Source organism: Cupressus sempervirens, chromosome 8, assembly GCF_028749045.1.
Source record: "Cupressus sempervirens isolate cs-2001-9-10 chromosome 8, ASM2874904v1, whole genome shotgun sequence".
NCBI lineage: Eukaryota > Viridiplantae > Streptophyta > Pinopsida > Cupressales > Cupressaceae > Cupressus > Cupressus sempervirens.
The window spans coordinates 62,148,981-62,171,004 of NC_143125.1; positions in this window are offsets into that span (position 1 = coordinate 62,148,981).

Here is a 22,024-nt window from a genome sequence, read left to right on the forward strand (position 1 = left end):
ATTAATTAAATGTGAATTATTGGAAAAAAGGAATTAAATAAAAGAAAACTAGAAATTAAAATTAATGATAATTATAAAATAATAATAAAGTAATAAATAAAATAATAATAATAAAAGTTATAAAAATTAAAATGAAAGTTATAAAATTTAAATAGAGATTATTTAAAAAGTAAATTGGAGTTATAAGCTTGCATGAGAATTAACATGTGTCAACAACACGGGGGTTAGTGCATCAATTAAACACAAGGTGTCTACAACTCTATGACTCGTCAAAAAGATTAGAAAAGACCCATGCTTAGTTGGTGACACCTTCCAGCGGTTTCAAAAAGTAATCCAAAAGTTTCTTGAGAGCTCTTGATATTCAGGCTTTCATAGAAGCTTAAATGAAAAGCTTAATGGAAGCTACAAGCTTAATGGAAGCCTCAAGCTACAAGCTAAAAAAAAAATAGAAACTTCAAAGCTTACATGCATGGGAGAAGATTCATATGCTCATATATTTTCTACTTGCTTCTATGCTCCTTCTAGCACTTCTAATCACTTGGAGGATTCAATCGGCTTGGATTCTTGGAAGAATTGTGAATGATGGAGAAGGAAGAGATTTTTTATGGACTTCTGAAGTATGACAAATTAGTATCAGTGTCCAGGTGCACTCGTGATATTCTCATATTCTCTTTGCACTCTTTCTCTTCCTGTTTTCATCATATCTATTTTATGTGTCTGAATACTCTCTGTATTTGAAATTGGAATCTAGATATTTTATTTGGATGAGAAGAAAACAATAGAAAAACCCTAGTTCCAGATGAGAAAGAAATTAGATTTTAATCGGGTTTGGGTTCAAATTTATATTAAATTAGATAGACAAGATTTGAAATTAAAATAGAAATTTTAAGTTGAAAATTTGTATGATTAGATGTAGTCTTTCTATCAAATTATATTTTTATATTCGTATGAATAAACTCTTTTATGGTTAAATTTAGAGAACAATTACCTTTTAAGAAGAAATTTTTAATTGTCCTGTTGCTGCCCCTTGGATAGACCCGAACTCAATTATTCATAACTTTTTATTGGGATCGAATTTATTCAATCGCTCTAGTCAGAATTGGCGCAACTTGGCTCTCTCCAACATATTTAAATTTCAGCCTGATCCAACAGTTCATTAGGGAGATATGGCCATCATACTGAGACTATTTTATTCAGAGACAGATATTTCTCCATTTCCCATAATCAAGAGTTCTTTATGCTTAAACTTCACAAAAAATAATATATCAAAGTATGGAATGAATTAAAGATATTATTGAAATCTTCCCTTATTAGAATCTTATTAATATGCATTAGTTTTATATGGTTTATTATCTAATCTAATTAAATCAAATTTAATTAAGATTAATTAATAGTAGAAGAATTGTAATTAATTATTAGTCAATCTAAGTAAATGGATGAGAGAAAATTAAAAGAAAAGAGATACTAATGATTTAATTGTTATTCATTGATTGGTTCGAATATCAATCATTATAATTGAATATTGAAATTATTAGTGAGTTATTATTTATTAATAATTGTTAAGTTTAACAAATTATTAATGAAAGATAGTATATATAAGTTTATATAATTATTAATTGATTCAATTAAGTTCAATCTAATTGAGATTAGTTAATAATTGAAGTATAGTATTAAGAATTTAGTTGAGATCAAATTAAGGGGGGAAAAATACAATGGAAATGAATTCATGTTATCATGAATGAAATTGTGATTAATGAAGTTGGTGATCATTATACTTAGAATCATCAAAAATTATTTTGGACAAATGATTACCTATTGATTATTGGTAAATCTTATCCAGGGAACGATTCTTAAGGAAGTTATATTTAATTTATTAGTGGCATCATTGTTAGCAAAAATAATAAAGAATCTGTTATCATAAATTTATTTTAACTTGTTATTAGTTATTAAACTATTACTAATCCTAATGTTAATGAAATGGAATATAGTTGATTGATAATTAGTTGAATCAAATGAAGTTTAACTAAATGATTATCAATAATACGGGTTTGTCAAAGAAAAGTTAGTTTTCATGGATAGAATGGCAAAGGTGTTCATTATAGATTTATTAATAACATTTCCAACATAGCTTGTTATTAACAAGTTATTGAACTATTAATATGAATATTTGGATTGTAGATGACTTTTTTACGTACAAACTATTGTTAGTTATTAGTCAACTAGATTTGTAATTATTAATTGAATTAATTAGAGTTAATTAGATTCAATTAATAATCAAGTTATGTAATAGTGTTTTAATTGATATGCTAATATCGATTCCTCTAGCAAAGTTGTGAAATATTTACATCGAAGTTGATAAGTCGTACTCTCATAACTTGAATAACGACTTTAGATATTTTAATGGTGAAGACTTAGTAATATATAATTGAGAATTATTAGAATGATAAAAGGTCATGGATTGTGAACCTATATTAATTGATTGATTTAATTGATCAAGTTATAATCTTCTTATTCGAAGACTAGTAATCGATTCTTGTAATGAATAATGATCATTGAAAAGTTATTTAATTAGTAATATGGATCTCAGTTAAATGAAGAAAACAATTTAATTAAAGGTCAGTGATGATTGGTTTAGTGAATATTTATCCTTAAGTTATTCTTAGAATGTAATTCTTAATAATGGAAGGGTAATGCTATCGGAGAACAATTGGGTTGACTGAGCTTGTAGGTCAAATGATGAAACTTAAGGCACTTGAAAATATACTTGCAAACAGAAAACTAGAAACCTCTACACTTGATTCAACTATGTAAGATAGCAAAACCAAAACATGTGTTTGCATCGTGTATTCTATATGCTTCTTGTTTTAGGTTTTGGGTTGACTAGTGTTGACCAGTCTTAGGTTGTTACCAGAGGCTCGAGGGTTATGAGATGTGATGGCATGTTGATCTTATTTGGTCTTGATCTTTATAAGCCCAACCATGGTTATGTGATCGTATGCTCTATGAAATGTTTGTATTTGTTCTTCAACCTTCATGTGTGAAGCTGAGATGTATATATATCTGAGATGCTTGAGTTAATCATTTTTGAGTCATCGATCAGTTATCCTTGAATTACTTTCTAGTCGCCATGATGGGACTGAAATGTGGATTTATTCCTTGATGATGTCATGTTGTGACATGTTTAACTCAACCATTTTGGAGTATTCGATCAGTATGATTTTGAGATATTCTTGGTTGCTTGTTGAAGAACCATTTATCTTGAGATATATTTTGGTTATTAAGAACCAATTGATTCTTATGATTATCAGTGATGCCTTCAGTTTCCAATAGAAGACTGTTGTGGTCATGATTTTCTATGGATGCTTTTCGAATGCTCATGGAGATTTGATGATTCTTATCTTGGAGATTTGATGATTCTTATTATGGATATTTGATGCTTTTGTGCATATTTGATGATTTTATTATGGATTATCTTTTATGATTTTGAAATTTATGATTCCATGAGCTTAGGGTAGGTAATCTACTTGTAGTGTCAGGAAGTGGCTTGCAATGGGGGCCGGGGCCCTAAGTCGCTGCCAAGGTAACTCATTGTAAGTTTGGTTAATAAGTGATAACATTTACACACAAAATGGGAATTAAATGAACCTAAAAAGATAATTGTTTTGATGTTCTCGCCCATGCCTTGAGTGCTTGTACAGGCTAGGATGGGAGTAGTGAGAACGCATGGTTGCGACCTTGCATTCTGTAGTATGCCTTGTCAGTATGAGAGGATACTAGTAGCCGCATGAGATTAGTATGGACCTATGGAGTTTAGCTAACTGCCAGGGTAACTTGTACATGATAAATGCGATGACACTTTCCCACTTGCAGAGTAGGTTTCCTACATGTCTTTGTGTGCCTTTGGAAATTAGATGTCGGTTTTGTGTGATGGAACCTTTGAGTTAGTATACTTTTAAGATTCTTGGACTTATAGAGATTTGTGCTTCATGAATTGATATCTTGTTTGGGACTTGAGATTATCTCCTCAACACGGTGGGAGTTGACCACTTAGGTTCCACGCGGTCAGGTGGTAGTGTATTTTCCACTCTTATCATTTGAGATCCGTTGGAGACACCATGGCTAGAGCATTCTTGGTTGGTATTTATCTTCATTATGTTCTTGGAGCATTATGATAGATGGTATACCTTATAATGGATATATTTGCTGGTATGTTTCTTATATTGATGTTTTGCATATGTTAGATGATGGTATCCTATGCTTTACTTTGCATGTTAGTAGGATGTTTTAGGAGTGACATTCCTACTATGTTAATATTGATGATCTCTTCGGTGATTTGGGATGTTATGCACTGAGGGATGGCTAGGGCTCACGATGGTCTAATGATGCTATTAACGGTTGGGAGGAACCGTGCACTTAGTTATTTATGTTTGAGATATATGGTTATCTTTTGTGATGATGTATCATGTATGATATGTGGTTTCATTTATATTATTGCATCATGGATTAATATTAGATGATAATGATGTACTTTATTTACTTGGATGTTTATTCTTTTAAGCTTTTCATACCCTATGATATGTACAATGGATGATTGAGCTAAACTAAAATATAATTACAAAAGGACACTTGTATATTGTTTAAGTACATTGGATGTATCATTGTTATTTCATAAGGATGGGATGTTAGATGAATAGTTAATTTAGATGTGATACAACGTTAAGGGATCTTTAAAGAATGTAGCCTGTTATGTATATATGTTATGTTTATTTTCATTTGAATTGTTGCTATTGCTTCCACAAATGTTATGAATGGTATTTACTTTCATGTAAAAAAAAATTTCTTTGGAAAATTTAGTAAAATTCTTTGGATCCCTTGGCGGGGCATTACACAAAATCTCCAAATCATTCTGACAATTTGCCCCGTGGTCTTCCAAACATGGTAAATGTTTGTAATTGTTCCCTAAACATAGACTGAATGTACTTACTAGGTCAAAATTACATCTTCCATTTCCAAATTTATAGATATGAAAAGGGGATAGATCTGTTTCTATTGTTTCCACAACATCAATATTTGTACATGAATAACCACCAATTGTAATTGGGAAATGAAAAAAATTGGTTACCTTTGCACCATAATGTTTTATGACATCCACAATCTGTCTACACAATTCAAGTAACAAGATTCTATCTGAAGGATACCTCGATAATTTTAATGGTATACCATGATAACCAGAAACTCTTAGGTATGAAAAAGTTTGAAATTGAACATACCAATTTCCAAACTTTATTATGTCATTGCATGCTTCTGATGATATCCTTTTTCCTACATCATTTTCAAGTTTTCTTATTATGCAATATAAGAATGCATCATTGACTTTGCAGAAATGTCTTTCACTTTCAATGAGTTCTAATTGTGGAAAACATTCGTACACCCTTGGCTTTCTACCGCTAATATGTCCAACCCTTGTAAGACCTAGGTATTTCCCTTGCAAAGCCAATATGTACACCAAATAGAAGGTCATGTAGAATTTTTTAGTCAATAACACTTTCACTAATTGCTTGTCTAGGTTATTGTTGATTATTGTAGCCCAGTCTATTTGTTGATTATTGTAGCCATCTTAACATTGATATTTTGTTGAAGCAACAATTTTTCATGAACAAAGCAACTAGCTTTTTAAAAAAAATTCATATAGTACTTGTTACCTCTTTCCAAATCCATGGTCTCATATTTAGAATGTTCTTGTAGGGAGAAAAAATTTCGTATCATGATAAGACTAATATCCAAAATGGTTTCTCCATTTGGAGTGAAGATCTTTCTTTTCTCTTTATCATAACATCGTGCACATTGTAAAACCAAATCCACTGACTACACAGAATTAGGAAATGCTCCTACTTCAACTAAACCTAAAGCTGCCAAGCTTTGTGATGAAATTGAAGTATGCTCCACATTTCTTATTCTTTCAATGAATTCTATTATGTCAACATGCCCTAAGTCAGTATCCCATATCTCCTCAAACTTAGAAGAAAATAAAGATAGATAAATTATTTTGTTATATTTGAACTTCGTGATATTATAATTTCTTGAAGAAAAGAGAAAATATTGGATTTACAAAATAAAAAATTACTATAATGACAAACCAAACTAAAATTTAAAAATAAAAAATATTTTTTTTTCTTCAAATTTTAAATGCCTTAGAAACTATCCTGAGACTAAAAAATCCTTCATCTGAAGGATCTAAAATATTCGATTGAAACCATTTGCAATTATTTTGAACTGTAAGTGTTCTCCTAGAATATGATTTATTTTCTCTCTTAACATATGATTGACACAAGAACTTTAATAGATCTATATTTTTAATTCTAGGATTGTAAATATATTTTTGGAAAACAAAACATATGACATAGTTTTACTAAAAAATGAGTCTTTTTAAATCTAAAAGTGGGTCTTTCAAACAGATCTTCTGCATTGAAAAATAGGCATTAAAAATTTACACTTACTAGTAGCAGGGTTTTTTCCTAAAAAATTGACGTTTCTTTAACTTTTTGAGCATTAATTGCAACCTAGAAAAGGAAAACTATGAGACATTGAAACATGTTACAACAAAATAAAACTTTGAATATCATAAAAATGTAAAATGGTAAAAGATTACCTACTTCTATAAAAAATTTGTATTATAGAATAGGGAAGTCGTTAAGGTCTTAAGCTATCCCGTTAAGGCCTTAAGCTATCAAGTTATTGAAATTAGTTACAATTTGATTAGTTTCTATAAATTTTTGTTGAAAACTATCATCGAAGATTCACAGGTTGGGTCCTCAAAAATTTCTTGTCTCTTCACAAATTTATGGTCCTTCACAAATTTAAATTTAAGATTTTTCAATAAAATATATTGATGAAAGAAGTTGAATAATTTAAAATATTTCAAAAGTCTTGAAATAAATTGAATTAATTTAACTACTTTGATATTCACATTTTTAAATTAATTATTAAATTAATTAAATATTATAGTCATCCATTAAATTTCTACGTTATATTTAAGATTAGTAAATAAAAGTTATTTTTTAGTTAAATTAAAGATTATTAAATAAAAGTTTAGTTTTTTTTATGTAGAATATAGTAGATAAATAAAATTTATGCATGAGCTATTTCATCAAATTTTATTTTTTAATAATATAAAATATATAACATTTAGTTATTTTTATAAATTAGATAAAATGATTAATTCTAACACTTAGTAAATTAAATATATATAAAAACCAAAGCCATGTGGTTTAAAGGAAAGGAAGGGTTACTTCTTCTCACACATACAACATATTTGGATTCTAAAATCTTCAATTTAGACCATACATTTTTTCTTGAAGTCTTGAATTTTTTCTACAAAGTATTATATGAAAAACAAAATGTATAAGGTATTTTTACTTAAAAATTATTATTTTTAATCTCAAAGTGGGTCTTTCAATCAGATCATGCACATTGAAAAATGAGCACTAAAAATTTACGCTTACCAGTAGCAAGGTCTTCTCCTCTAAAATTTATGTCTCTTTAACTTTTTGAGCAGTAATCGCAACCTAAGAAAGGAAAACTATGGGACATTCAAACATGTTATAACAAAACAAAACTTTGAATATAAAAGATTATTAAATCAAAGTTCAATTTTTGTTATGTGTAATTTTTTTTTTTTTCTGCATGAACTATTTAATCAAGAAAATAAATATAGTAGATAGAGAACATACCAAAGCATAACAATTGTTCAAATACATAAATTTAATAATCTATTGTGGTTTCACAATGCACGCCCCATTTTTCCTAAAAATGGGGACTCCGTAGTATAATTTTTTGGCTTTTTAGATCCCTAGTCTAGGGTCCGAGTCTTTTTCTAGTGTTTTTGGTCAGATCCTGGTCCCAGTTTGAAAACCCCAAAGTCTAAATTTCATCGTCAGAGGAGATAAATCTTTTTGCAAAGAAAAAAGGTGCACTAGTGCACCTACCTAGGTGCGCTAATGCGCCAAAACACATAAAAGGGCACTCATTATAGGTAAGTGCGCAGCTGCGCACCCCCTCACTCCCCCACTTGTTATTCTTGCTTCCTCTGGCTCTCATCATCACATCATCGCACTAAAAGAGGTGCACACCACCCCATTACTGCCTTCCCTACCTGCACTTAAGCAATGGAACAATGTTAAAACTTTGAGTTAAGGTGCACAGTAGTGCACCTAATGAGGTGCGCCTACTGCGCACTTTAGTATTCATTTTTTTGGCTTAAATGTGCTTAAGTCAACATAGGGTGCACATCAGCACACCCCATGAGGTGCACTTTTTCGCACCCATATGTTAAAATTTGATGGAAGGCGCACCAGGCACACCTATTAGGTGCGCCAAGTGCATCCCTTTTTTGCATTTCAAGGGTAAAATTAGGTTTTTAAGGTGTTCTTGACACTTAGGGTTTTTGGGTTGTTTCTTGTTGTTATTAAGATTTGTCTTAATTAAGCATTTTCAACTCTCTAGACTAATGTTTGCTTCTTTTATAGGTAAAAAGGACACCCTCAACTTGTCGGGGTCATAACTTTTGACCTAGAGCTTAGAATTCAAAATTGTTTACACCGTTGGAAAGAAGAATTGAAGATCTAATTTCAATCCCTAAAACAACGAGCCTTTGGCTGCCTAGTTTTAGGGATTGATGAAAGTTTCAACTTAAAATTTTGAGCAGAAGACCTCCGAAAAGCCATTTAAAAAATGCCTAGAAAAATCTTGTGAAAAAGTTTCAAACATTTAATCATTTTGGATAATCTAGATCACTTGGTCTCTCACTGGGAAGGATAGGGTAGTTGGAGAGAAGAAAATATCAAAGATACAAAGGTTGGACATATGAACCAGAACATGTTCCTCATCTTATGCAATGACAAGATTCAACACAGATGCCTTGGAATTTCAGGTAGAAGAAGTAGAAGGAGTTCAAATGTATGCAAGTTTTTTGGCCATAAAGAGGGTATAAATCATCAAAGGAATCAAAGTGCACTTTTTTAGAGGTTCAGAAAGATTTTTAGAGAAGTTTCTACTAATGAAGACATCTGACAGGTCTTCAAGATAGAAGAAGCTTTTCTAGAACTCGATGCCAAGCTCAGGGATTTTGTTGAAACCCATATAGAAGTGGCCAATTACAGGCAAAAGGTCAAAGATAAATATAATGCCTTGGATTTACTAGATGCGACTAAGGTCACTGAGATTATTGAGAAATTTAACGAAAAACATCCAAACATAGCTTTGGTATGAAGGGGAACAAAACCCAGAAGTCAAAATTTCATTTTTGGCACTAAGTAAAGTTTTACATTTTTGGACCTTCGAGGTGCGCAGGTGCATAGGTACACATTTTCAGGAGGTGTACAGGTGCACATTTTCAGCAGGAGTGCATTTTGGAGGTGCGCATTTTTAGGAGGTGTACATTTTCAGCAGTGCGCATTTTGGAGGTGCACATTTTTAGTGGGTGCACATTTTGGAGGTGCGTAGCTCCACAGGTGCACATTTTCAAAAAAGTTCCGCTGACAGTTAACTACTAGTTCCAAAAATAGAGCTTTCCATGCATCAGAAGTGCATTTTGATGACAATTTAACTCCGACAAATGTCTAGTAAAGGATTAACTTCCATTTTTGGCACTTCTAAACACTTCCACTTCGACTCAAAGGCTTTCTCATTCTTTTTTCTCTCATAAATTCTTTGTTTTTGACATGTAAAGGCTCATGTGTAATGCCCCGCCAAGGGATCCAAATAATTTCACTAAGTTTGCCAAACAAATTTTTTTTTTTTAAACATGAAAGTAAAACCATTCATAATATTCGCGGAAGCAATAGTAACATCCAACTGAAAGTAAACATAACATAACATAACAAGTTACATTCTTTAAAGATCCCTTAACGTTGTATCACATCTAAATTAACTATTCATCTAACATCCCATCCTTATGAAATAAAAATGATACATCCAACATTCTTAAACCATATACAAGTGTCCTTTTTTTGTAATTACATTTTAGTTTAGCTCAATCATCTACTGTACATGTTACAAGGTATGAAAAGCTTAAAAGAATATACATCTATGTAAATAAAGTACATCATCGTCTAATATTAATCCATGATGCAATTAAAGTAAATGAAACCACATATCATACATGATACGTCATCATAGAAGATATAAACACCCATCATAAAGATAACCATATATCACAAACATTGTAATGCCCCGCCAAGGGATCCAAAGAATTAACCTAGAATTTTCACTAAGCTTAGTAGCATTTTTTTTCTTTTCATGAAAGTAAATACCACATATAACTTATGCACAATAACGGAAGCAATAGTAATGTCCATCTGAAAATAAACATAACATAAATAATCAGATTACATTCTTTAAAGATCCCTTAACATTGGATTACATCTACAAACATTTAACATACATGAATCCATCTAGTACAACATCCACATGAAATAATAATAATAAGTCCAATGTTTATACATTACATTTCAAATACTCAATCATCCACTGTACATGTCACAGGGTATGACAAGCTCAAAAGAATACACATACATAGAATAAGGTACATCATCCTATTCTAATCCATGATACATCAAAGTAAAGATAATCACATGGTACACATGATACATCATCATAGAAGACATATACATCCATCATAAAGATCAACATAATAAACTAAGTGCATGGTTCCTCCCAACCGTTAATAGCATCATTAGACCATCGTGGATCCTAGCCATCCCTCCGTGTGTAACATTCCAAATCACCAAAGAGATCATCGGTATTAACATAGCAGGAATGCCACTCCTAACATATACAACATCATATGTAGAAAGTAATCTAACATGCACATAAAAGCATAGGATAATATCATCTAACATATGCTAATCATCAATGAAAAGGATACATATCCACCATCATGAAAGACGCATCAGCCACGATGTCTCAATGAATCTCAAATGATAAGAGTGAAAAATACACTACCACCCGACCGCGTGGTACCTAAGTGGTCCACTCCCACCGTGCTGAGGATATAATCTCAAGTCCCAAACAAGCTATTCATAACACATACACAAATCTCCATAAGTCCAGGAATCCTAAAAGTATACTAACTCAAAGGTTCCAAACACAAAATTTGACATCTAATCCCAGAGGCACACAATGACATGTAGGAACCTACTATGCAGGTGGGAAAGTGTCATCACAATTATCACGTAAAAGTTACCCTGGTAGTTAGCTAAACTCCACGGGTCCATACTGATTTCATGCGGCCACTAGTATCCTCTCATACTGACGAGGCATACTACGGAATGCAAGGTCGCAACCATGCATCTCACTACTCCCATCCTAGCTTGTACAAGCACTCAAGGCATGGGCAAGAACAAAACTCTTATCTTTTTAGGTTCATTCAGTTAGTATTAGGTGTGAATGTTATCACTTATTAATCCAACTTACAATGAGTTACCCTGGCAACCACTTAGGGCCCCGGCCCCCATTGCAAGCCACTTTCCGTCACTACATGCAGATATCCTACCCTAATGCTCATGGAATCATAAATCTCAAAATCATAAAAGATAATCCATAATAAAATCATCAAATATGCATAAAAGCATCAAATCTCCATGAGCAACATCCATATAAAATCATGAACACAATAGCTCTCTATTGGCAACTGAAGTATCACTAATAATCAAAGTATCCAATGGTTCTCAATAACCAAAATATATCTCCAAAAATGGTTGAGTCAAACATGTCACAACATGACATCATCAAGAATAAATCCACATCACAATCCCATCATAGCGACTAAAAAAATAACCAAGGATAACTGATCGATGACCAAAAATAATGGTTAACTCAAGTATCTCATACATAAGAATCTCAACTATAACAATCAGTAATCACATCCAATACATAGAGCATTCCATCACATAACCATGGTTGGGTTTATAAAGATCGAGATTAAAACATCACAATCACATAACCTCCCCAAGCCTCTGGTAGACGTCCTATAACTGGTCAACACTAGTCAACCCAAAACCCAAAACAATAGCATAAAAGATACACAATGCAAACATATGTTTTGGTTTTCCTAAGTTTACAAATTTGAATTTAAATGCAAAAGTCTCGATTTACGTTTTTTCCAATTTAAATATCAAGTGAAGAAATTTCACGTTTAACTTAACCCATGTTTTTGTATTGGTAGATAAAAGTTTCTCCAAAAAAAACCATTAAACTCAATTTTTCTAAACGTTCTATATTTCCATTTAGACCCCCATCATTTTTAAAATATTATTTGAAATTCTTTCCATATTCATCTTTCCAAATTTGAAAGATTAAATTGAACCTATATTATAAAATCATTTGTTATTTAAAGAATTACTCTTTAAATTCCAATCATCTATTAATTACTTATTATTAATAATATATATACATATATAAATTTATATATATATATATATATATATATATATATATATATATATATATATATATATATATAAATACATATACATATATATTTATCAATTTATAAAATAAATCATATAAAAGAAATCGAATTATCATATGACAACCGCACATCACATAACTTAATATATAAAATTAATAACAATTGTGAATTATATATAAAAAAAATGTGCGGCCTTAAAGTGACCACACCGCAGGTACATTGCGGATCGCAAGTACACTGCGGTCATAGGTACTCTGCAATCTCGCAGGCCTGCAGTGGGTGGGGTATGAAATATCTGCCCGCTCAATATCATAATGCATATGTATATATATTTTTTAAAACATTTTTAATATAACATTTTTTTTTTAATAACATTTTTCAAACAAAATTACAAATCGCAAATGCGTTTTAATGAATTTTCACTGCGATAATTCGCTCGACTTTCCAATTAATTGTGTGTGTGTGTATGTGTGTGTGTGTGTGTGTGTGTGTGTGTGTGTGTGTGTGTGTGTGTGTGTGTGTGTGTGTGTGTGTGTGTGTGTGTGTGTGTGTAAATATACGCATAATTTTATACAGTATATATTTATATGTGAAAAATGCAGATCTGAATTATATATATATTTTTTCACAAAGAATATATATATATAATTTTATGAGTATCCTATAAATATTTACTCTCTAAATTTTCTCAATAATTTTCTAATGAATTTGGCTATAGTTCAACCCTAGCCCCATATTCTTTTCAGATCCATGCATATAAAATTTTCAAATAAATTAATCTACCCATATTGAGAAAGCACAATAAATTATGAAATTCTTCAGAAGACATATGGAAGACATGAAGAAGACAGGGAATGCATGATGTGGAAATAGCATAATAAAAATCACAAGAATCTACCCAGATTCTGATGCTAAATCGCTCTTCCTCAGGAACTCGCAGAGCAAGCTCCTCCCTTCTTTAGAGTTCTCGAGTCCTCCAATGCTCCAATTTGCACTACAACCACTATGTCTAAGCTTCTAGGAATGCCTGAATATAAAGAGCTCTCAGGAAACATCTAGAATGCCTCTAGAAACAGCTAGAAGGTGTCACCAACTAAGCATGGGTCTTTTCCAACCTTCTAGATGAGCCATAGGGTTGTAGACACCATGTGTTTAATTGATGCACAAACCTCCGTGTTGTTGACACATGAGAAATAGAAAAGTGCGTTAACTCCCATGCAAGCTTATAACTCCAATTCACTTTTTATATAATTTATATTTAAATATTTATAACTTCCATTTTAATCTTTATAACTTTTATTATTATTATTTATTTATTACTTATTATTATTATTAATTTTAATTTCTAATTTTCTTTTATTTAATTCTTTTTCTTCAATTAATTCCCATTTAATTAATTATAATCAAAATATCAAATAACATGATATTTTATATTAATTTTCTCAATAATTAATTTATTAAATTAAATCTATTTATTAAGACTTAATTAATAGAAAATTTACCATAGACCTCCAAAATAAAATATGAAAACCCATCATAGAGCAAATCACACAAAATCAGTCTAAAGGGTTAAAAATCACGAATTATGTCATCCGACACATTCGGTGGGTAAAATATCTAGATACTTATCCTATATCACTAGACTTGTCCTACATCACTAGGACCATTGGCTTAAGGGTGTGAGATTTGGACTTGAGAATTTATCTCCCTTCTCTTATCATTGAGATAGTATGATAGGGTACGCTCATCCTAGCAATTTAGGGAAGTCGATACCCGGTACCTGCAACCTGCAGAAAAACCATGCATGTACATACAATATATAATGCTAAGCTAAACAAAAAATGGTAGGAAGTGGTGCATCGTGTAGATCCTGACTAAGCAGGTGACTACGACTCCCTTCCTTAACCACATCAGAAACACCATACAATAAGAAAACACGCACACCATACACATGCAAGTATGGGATAAGTATCCATAATAAAACTTATAAGATAATAACCATCAACTAATCATCAATAATATCTGAAAACAATATAATGATCCTCATGTATGCATGAAACGTAAAGTCTAAATGATCTCATCACAAAACCACTGAATCCATAACATAATGTCTGATAGTGACAAAACAATACCACTAATCCATCAACATAAAACTAGTCCATCATAGTCAGACAATAACAACAACAATGTCCAGAAAAGATGTGAACGAGGGTAGGCACTACAAACATAAATAACTAAGTGCACGATTCCTCCCAACCGTAAATAGCATCATTAGACCATCATGGATCCTAGCCATCCCTCCGTGCATAACATTCCAAAGCACCGAAGAGATCATCGGTATTAACATAGTAGGAATGTCACTCCTAAAAACATCCTACTAACATGCAAAGTAAATCATAAGATAACATCATCTAACATATGCAAATCATCAATATAAGAACATACCAGTAAATACATCCATCATAGGGTATATCATCTATCATAATGCTCCAAGAATAGAATGAAGATAAATACCAACCAAGAATGCTCCAGCCATGGTGTCTCGGACGGATCTGAAATGATAAGAATAGAAAAACACTACCACCCGACCGCGTAGAACCTAAGTGGTCCACTCCCACCGTGCTAAGGAGATAATCTCAAGTCCCAAACAGGCTATCAAAATCACATAGCATAAATCTCTAAAAGTCTAGGAATCCTAAAAGTATACTAACTCAAAGGTTCCATCACACAAAAATGACATCTAATTCCCAGAGGCACACAATGACATGTAGGAAACCTACTATGCAAGCGGGAAAGTATCATCGCATTTATCACGTACGAGTTACCCTGACAGTCAGCTAAACTCCACGGATCCATACTGATCTCATGCGGCCACTAGTATCCTCTCATACTGACGAAGCATACTACGGAATGCACGGTCGCAACCATGCGTTCTCTCTACTCCCATCCTAGTCTGTACAAGCACTCGAGGCATGGACGAGAACATCAAAACAATTATCTTTTTAGGTTCATTTAATCCCCATTTAGTGTGTAAATGTTATCACTTATTAACCAAACTTACAATGAGTTACCCTAGCAGCCACTTAGGGCCTCGACCCCCATTGCAAGCCACTTCCCGACACTACAAGTAGATTACCTACCCTAAGCTCATAGAATCATAAAATCACCACAGTCCTGTACAAGCGACTGTAAAGAAAATCCAAAAGATAATCCATAAAAAGAATCATCAAATATCCATGATAAAAGCATCAAATATCCATAAGAAGAATAATCAAATCTCCAAAATAAGAATCATCAAATCTCCATGAGCATCTGGAAAAGCATCCATAGAAAATCATGACCACAACAGTTCTCTATTGGCAACTGAAGGCATCACTGATAATCATAAGTATCCATTGGTTCTCAACAAGCAACCAAGAATATCTTGAAATCATATTGATCGAAGACTCCAAAATGGTTGAGTCAAAACATGTCACAACATGACATCATGAAGAAATAATTTCACATTTCAGTCCCATCATGGCGACTAGAAAATAATCCAAGGATAATTGATCGATGACTCAAAAATGATTAGCTCAAGTGTCTCATACACATACCTCTCAGCTTCACACATGAAGACTGATGAACAAATACAAACATTTCATAGAGCATACGATCACATTACCATGGTTGGGTTTAGAAAGATCGAGACCAAATAAGATCAACATGCCAACACATCTCATAACCTCTGAGCCTCTGGTAACAACCTAGAACTAGTCATCACTAGTTAACCCAAAACCCAAAACAAGAAGCATATAGAATACACGATGCAAACACATGTTTTGGTTTTGCAATCACAAGTGTGGGGTTTTCAGTTTTCTGGTTGCAAGTATACTTCAAGTGTCTTAAGTTTCATCATTTGACCTACAAGTTAACCCATTTGTTCCTCGATAGCATTATCTTAAGAATAACTTAAGGATAATTATTCACTAAACTGATCATCATTGACCTTTAATTAAATTGTTCTATATTTAACCATGATCCATATTCTAATTGATTAACCTTTCAACTTTTCTAGGATCATTATTCGTTATATTATAAGATGACCAATTATCAATCTTCGAATAAGAAGATTATAACTTTATTTATCCCAATCCATTAACATAGGTACACCTTCCATGACCTATTAACATCTTCTTAGTTTTCAATTAGAAACTTAATTAAGTGTTACTAAAGTTTGAGTCTTTTAATTTAATCGTTATCATTGTTGACAACCATATAATATCTAAAGTCATAATTCAAGTCATAAGACTTATCCACTTCAATATAGATAATCTACAATCTCGTTAAAAGAATTATATCAATTAAATCTCTATTACATAACTTAATTATTAATTAAATCTAATTAACTCTCATTAATTGATTTAATTAATAATTGCATAACCATAGAAACGTTCCAATTAATATCAGTTGACTAATAACTAACTAGAATTCCGTAAGATAAAAGTCAACTATAATTCAATACTCAAATGATCATATCACTAATTCAATAATAATAACTTGTTAATATTTAATTACAAGCTATATTGAAAATCTTAATAACAATTTTGTAATGACCACATTCTTATATGAATACTGATGTTTCCTTAATTAATCTGTATTATCCATAATCATTTAGATTATTACTCTATTATTTATTAATAATTTTGCTAGACCCAACAACATTAATAAATAATAAACTTATCACAACTATAAATAATCAATTTAGAGAACCTTTACATAGAACTTCATTAGCTAACTCTTAATACCATTAAGGTATATCAATAATACATAATGTATTAATCATAACAATAATTCAAATCGTAGCTATGTTATAACAAGGTCAAAATGTAACAATGACCCATTGTCCAATATCATTAAAATTTGAGTCTCTTAATTTAAAATCATCTTCGTAATATAAAATACCATCTCTAAATTATTTAATATATATATTAAATGTTTTAATATATATTAAATGTTATAAATATAAATATTTCTCTTTCCATAAGTTCTATTTACAATCGTTTCTATTAAAATCCTCCATTAATTCATTTAGAACATTCTTATTAGTCTTTAGACTAATTAAATAATTATTAAATTCTAACTACATTGCTTTATTGAGATTTCAATATCTTAAATAAAATTTTATTAATAATATATATATATATATATATATATATATATATATATATATATATATATATATATAACGATTAATATCCAATACTTCATTATAATTACAAAATCGAATTACAATATACACACACACACACACACACACACACACACACACACACACACACACACATATATATATACATATAAAACTTAATAAAAACTAAATTTACAATTAATATTATAAAACACAACTTAGTATATTAACCACATAAAAATCAGCACGGCAGACTGTACCTCGTGGTCGTGCGTCACGACTGTCCGCTATATAAAGTAGCAGTTTGCTGATGCAGACCTGCGACAGCACTACTGTCGTAGTGTCTACGGTAGCAGAGCTGCCAGCTCGTGTGATGCGAGAGGGGTGGGGGTACGTGTTCGTCCCTCCCCGCCTCTCTTTAATATATGTATTAAAATTTTCATTTTGTTTAATAAAATATTTTTAATAACGTTTCAACAATGCATTTTTTTTCGGATTTAATTAAGAGAATTCTCCACTGCATTTTCTTAAACAATTATATACATATATGTATATATATGTGTATATATATATATACTTATATATGTATATACGTATATGAGTATATATATATACTCGTAGTTCACTATCATGAATACATAGCATTGCACTAAACATATATATGTACAAATTTCATAGGTATATAAGAAAGGAGAACATATATATCCAACTTATACAAGAAGGGCTTTCTATTTAGATGAATTAAGGACTCTTCCAAAAGGGTAATACTTCTAATAGATTTGATTATAAAAATTTAAAACCCTTTTTTAAAAAAATCTATTTCTCAATTCGATTCGATCCCAAACTCGATTTGGATCTAATTTCCTCTTTAATTGGATCTAGGGTTTTTCTATTATTTTCTTCTCAACCAAATAAAATATCTAGATTCCAATTTCAATTATAGATTCAATCATAGAGAAGATTCAGACACATATAACAGACATGATGAAGATAGGAAAAGAAAGAGTGCAAAGGGAATATGTGAATATCACGTGTGCACCTGGACACTGATGCTAATTTGCCTTGCCTCAGAAGTCCATAGAAAATCCCTTCCTTCTCCATCATTCGCAACTCCTCCAAGACCCAAGCCAATCGAAACCTCCAAGTGACTAGAAGTGCTAGAAGAAGCATAGGAGCAAGTAGAAACATATGAGCATATGAGCTTTTCCAATGCATGTGAGCTTTGAAGCTTCCATTTTAGCTTGAGGCTTGTATCTTCCATTAAGCTTGTCCAAACACACTAGGAGAGCCTCTATTTAAAAGCCTCTAAGATGCATCTAGAATGTCTCTAGAAACAACTAGAAGATAAGCATGACAACCAAGCATGAGTCTTCTCCAACCTTCTAGATGAGTCTTAAGGTTGTAGACACCATGTGCTCAAATAAAATGCTAACTTCTAAGTGTAGACAACTAGTGCATTCTTAGAGTGCAAACTCCTGTGTTGTCTACATGACAACTCCCGAGAATTTGCAAACTCCTAAATATTAAAAATAATGCACATTAATTAATATAATATTTACTTTACTCTTTCCAATTTTATTTATTTATTTACTAAATCTCATGCACTAACTTTAATAATTTCACTTATTTAAAAGTAAATATATTTATATTTTAGTCACATGAAATCTAGAATCTTTTAATAATTTTAATATATTTTCCACTTTTAAATTTCATTTTCAAAACTTAATTTGCTAAAATATTTATTAGCTTTAATAATAATATTATTTAGTCATTTATTTAAAAATGAACACCAAATATATTATTGTTAAAATAAATATTGTCACATTCCAAATTTAAACTTATAACTTTTTATTTTCAAATTTAATTATTTTATTTAATTAATTTTCAATTAATTAAATAAAATAAATATTAAAATATCATATTAATTTTCCATTAAATTAAACCATTAATTAAATCTTTTAATTAGGCTTAATTAATAGAAATTACTCCAAAGACTCACAAGGTAAAAAATATGAAAATCTATCATAGCCAAAATACATACAAAATCAAACCAAGGGTTTATATCACGAATTACGTTATCCAACGTATTCAGAGGGTACTCAACTCAGACACTTGTCCTAATTTTTCAATTAGGACAAATGGCTTAAAAGGTTGGGATTTGGACTTGAGAATTTATCTCCCCTCTCTTATCATTGAGATAATGTGATAGGGTACGCTCATCCTGGCAATTCAGGGAAGTCGATACCCGGTACCTGCAACCTGCATAAAAACTATGCATGTACAAGCACAATATATACTAAGCTAAACAGGCAATGGCAGGAAGTGGTGCATCGTGTAGATCCCGACTAGCAGGTGACTATGACTCCCTTCTTTAACCACATCAGACACGCCATACAAAAGCAAACACGTACACCATACACATGCAAGTATGGGGTAAGTATCCATAAGAAAACACATGATAATAAATCATCTTACTAATCATCATTAATAACTGAAAGCAATGTAATGATCATCATGCATACATGAAATATAAAGTCTAAGTGATCTCATCACATAATAAACTGAATCCATAGCACAATATCTGATAGTCTCAACACAATGTTGCTAACCATCCACGTGAAACCAACTCTAAAAGAGTTTGACAATGTTAGCAAAAATGCGAACTAGGGGTAGGCACTACATCATGCATCCAATTAATGAATATAAAATGGATGGAGTCCTACTAAGCACCAGTTAGATAGTTAGTTTGTATATAATTAGTTTGTTTTATTAATTTTAAAAGCATATTATTGCATGAGAGATCTCTCATTCTTAACACAAATTGAGGAGATGATTTTTTATAAATACCCCATTGTTATATGTAGTCAAGGCCGTCGTTATTATGCAATAAAATTATGCTTTTGGTGCTCGCATTTGGAGTGTAGTGATTCTTGCCTGAATGTGTCATATTTTTGTGAATTTTATTCATGGAATTGTGATTGAGCCAAAGGTTTATTGCTTTGTTTCTGGTTGTGTGATCTTTTAGTTTTGGTGTTTGCTACAGTTTTAATGAATTTCGCTGACATAACGAGCTTGAGGAGAAATCGTCGAATTGTGCCTGCATAACTATTTTTCTCGCATGAGTGCACTTTCTATGGCCTTGCGATTTGATGAAGAGTGAAATATCATACAATCATTAAAGTTTCTCACCGACGATTGCATCAATGGAATTGAGGAAGCACTGCTCCTACTTTCATTGGTTACCTACTGATTTCTTCAAAAGCTTAACTCACAGACGTGCTATTTTCTGTAGCTTATTTCTGTTAAGATTTTAATTTCACATTTTTTACTTTGAATTTTATGTTATTTGCTTTAAATTTCTTGTTATTTGCTTTACTAGCCCCCCTGTTAATTTAGGAATTCATTTTAGTTTTATTGTTAGATTGCATTCATTTAAAAACAGAAAATACCAAAACATATCTTTTTTTGTGGTTAATTTAGAAATAGCAAGCAGATTGGTCATTTGATCCGAAATTGGTTCGAACTAGCAAAGGCCTCCTCGTGAATATTCACATTTATCTTCAACTAAGCGGATTCCAATAGGTCACAAGATTGCATGGAACCTTGGAGTTGATCCTCGGATTAGCTTTTCAAGAGAGGAGTTCACAAGAATTCCTTTCGTTTAGCATTGTGTAAAATGACAGCTCAATAGAATCTAAGAAATATAGCATTTAGTTATTGTAATAAATTAGATTAAATTATTAATTCTAACACTTAGTAAATTAAATTCTACACCTACTAATTCAAATTGAAAACACAAATAATATTCAATGTTAATAATAAATCAATAACATAAATATTAACCATGGTACATAAAATAATTAATTTAAATTTATAAATAAAATTGAAAAAGAATATTAAAACTAAAGACTAACCAAATTAAATCATAACTTTAAATTTAATAAAATAAAATAAAATTTAATTCCAATCCTACCATTGGATTAAAAAAATCTCCAACCCTAAATATATTAATCAAATTCGACCATTTTAAAACCCAATCCTAAGTTAAATTCAACATTAGGTATATAGTTGAACCCCGAAAAAAATTTAGCCTAATTCTAATCCTGCCATTGGATTGAAAAAATCTCTAACCCTACAAATATTAATCAAATTGAACCATATTAGAACCCAGTCATAAATTAAATTCAGATTTAATATTTTTTTTTGTTTTCAAATTTGTTGTTTTGTCAAATACTTGACAAAGGATTTCAGATTTGATAATTTTATGATTAATGGCATTGATTGTTCTCTGTATCTCATCATTAGAAAATCGATTTGAGTTTGAACATTGCATTTATGCCCAACAATATGTAAGGCACATATATAATATATATGAAACACAAATA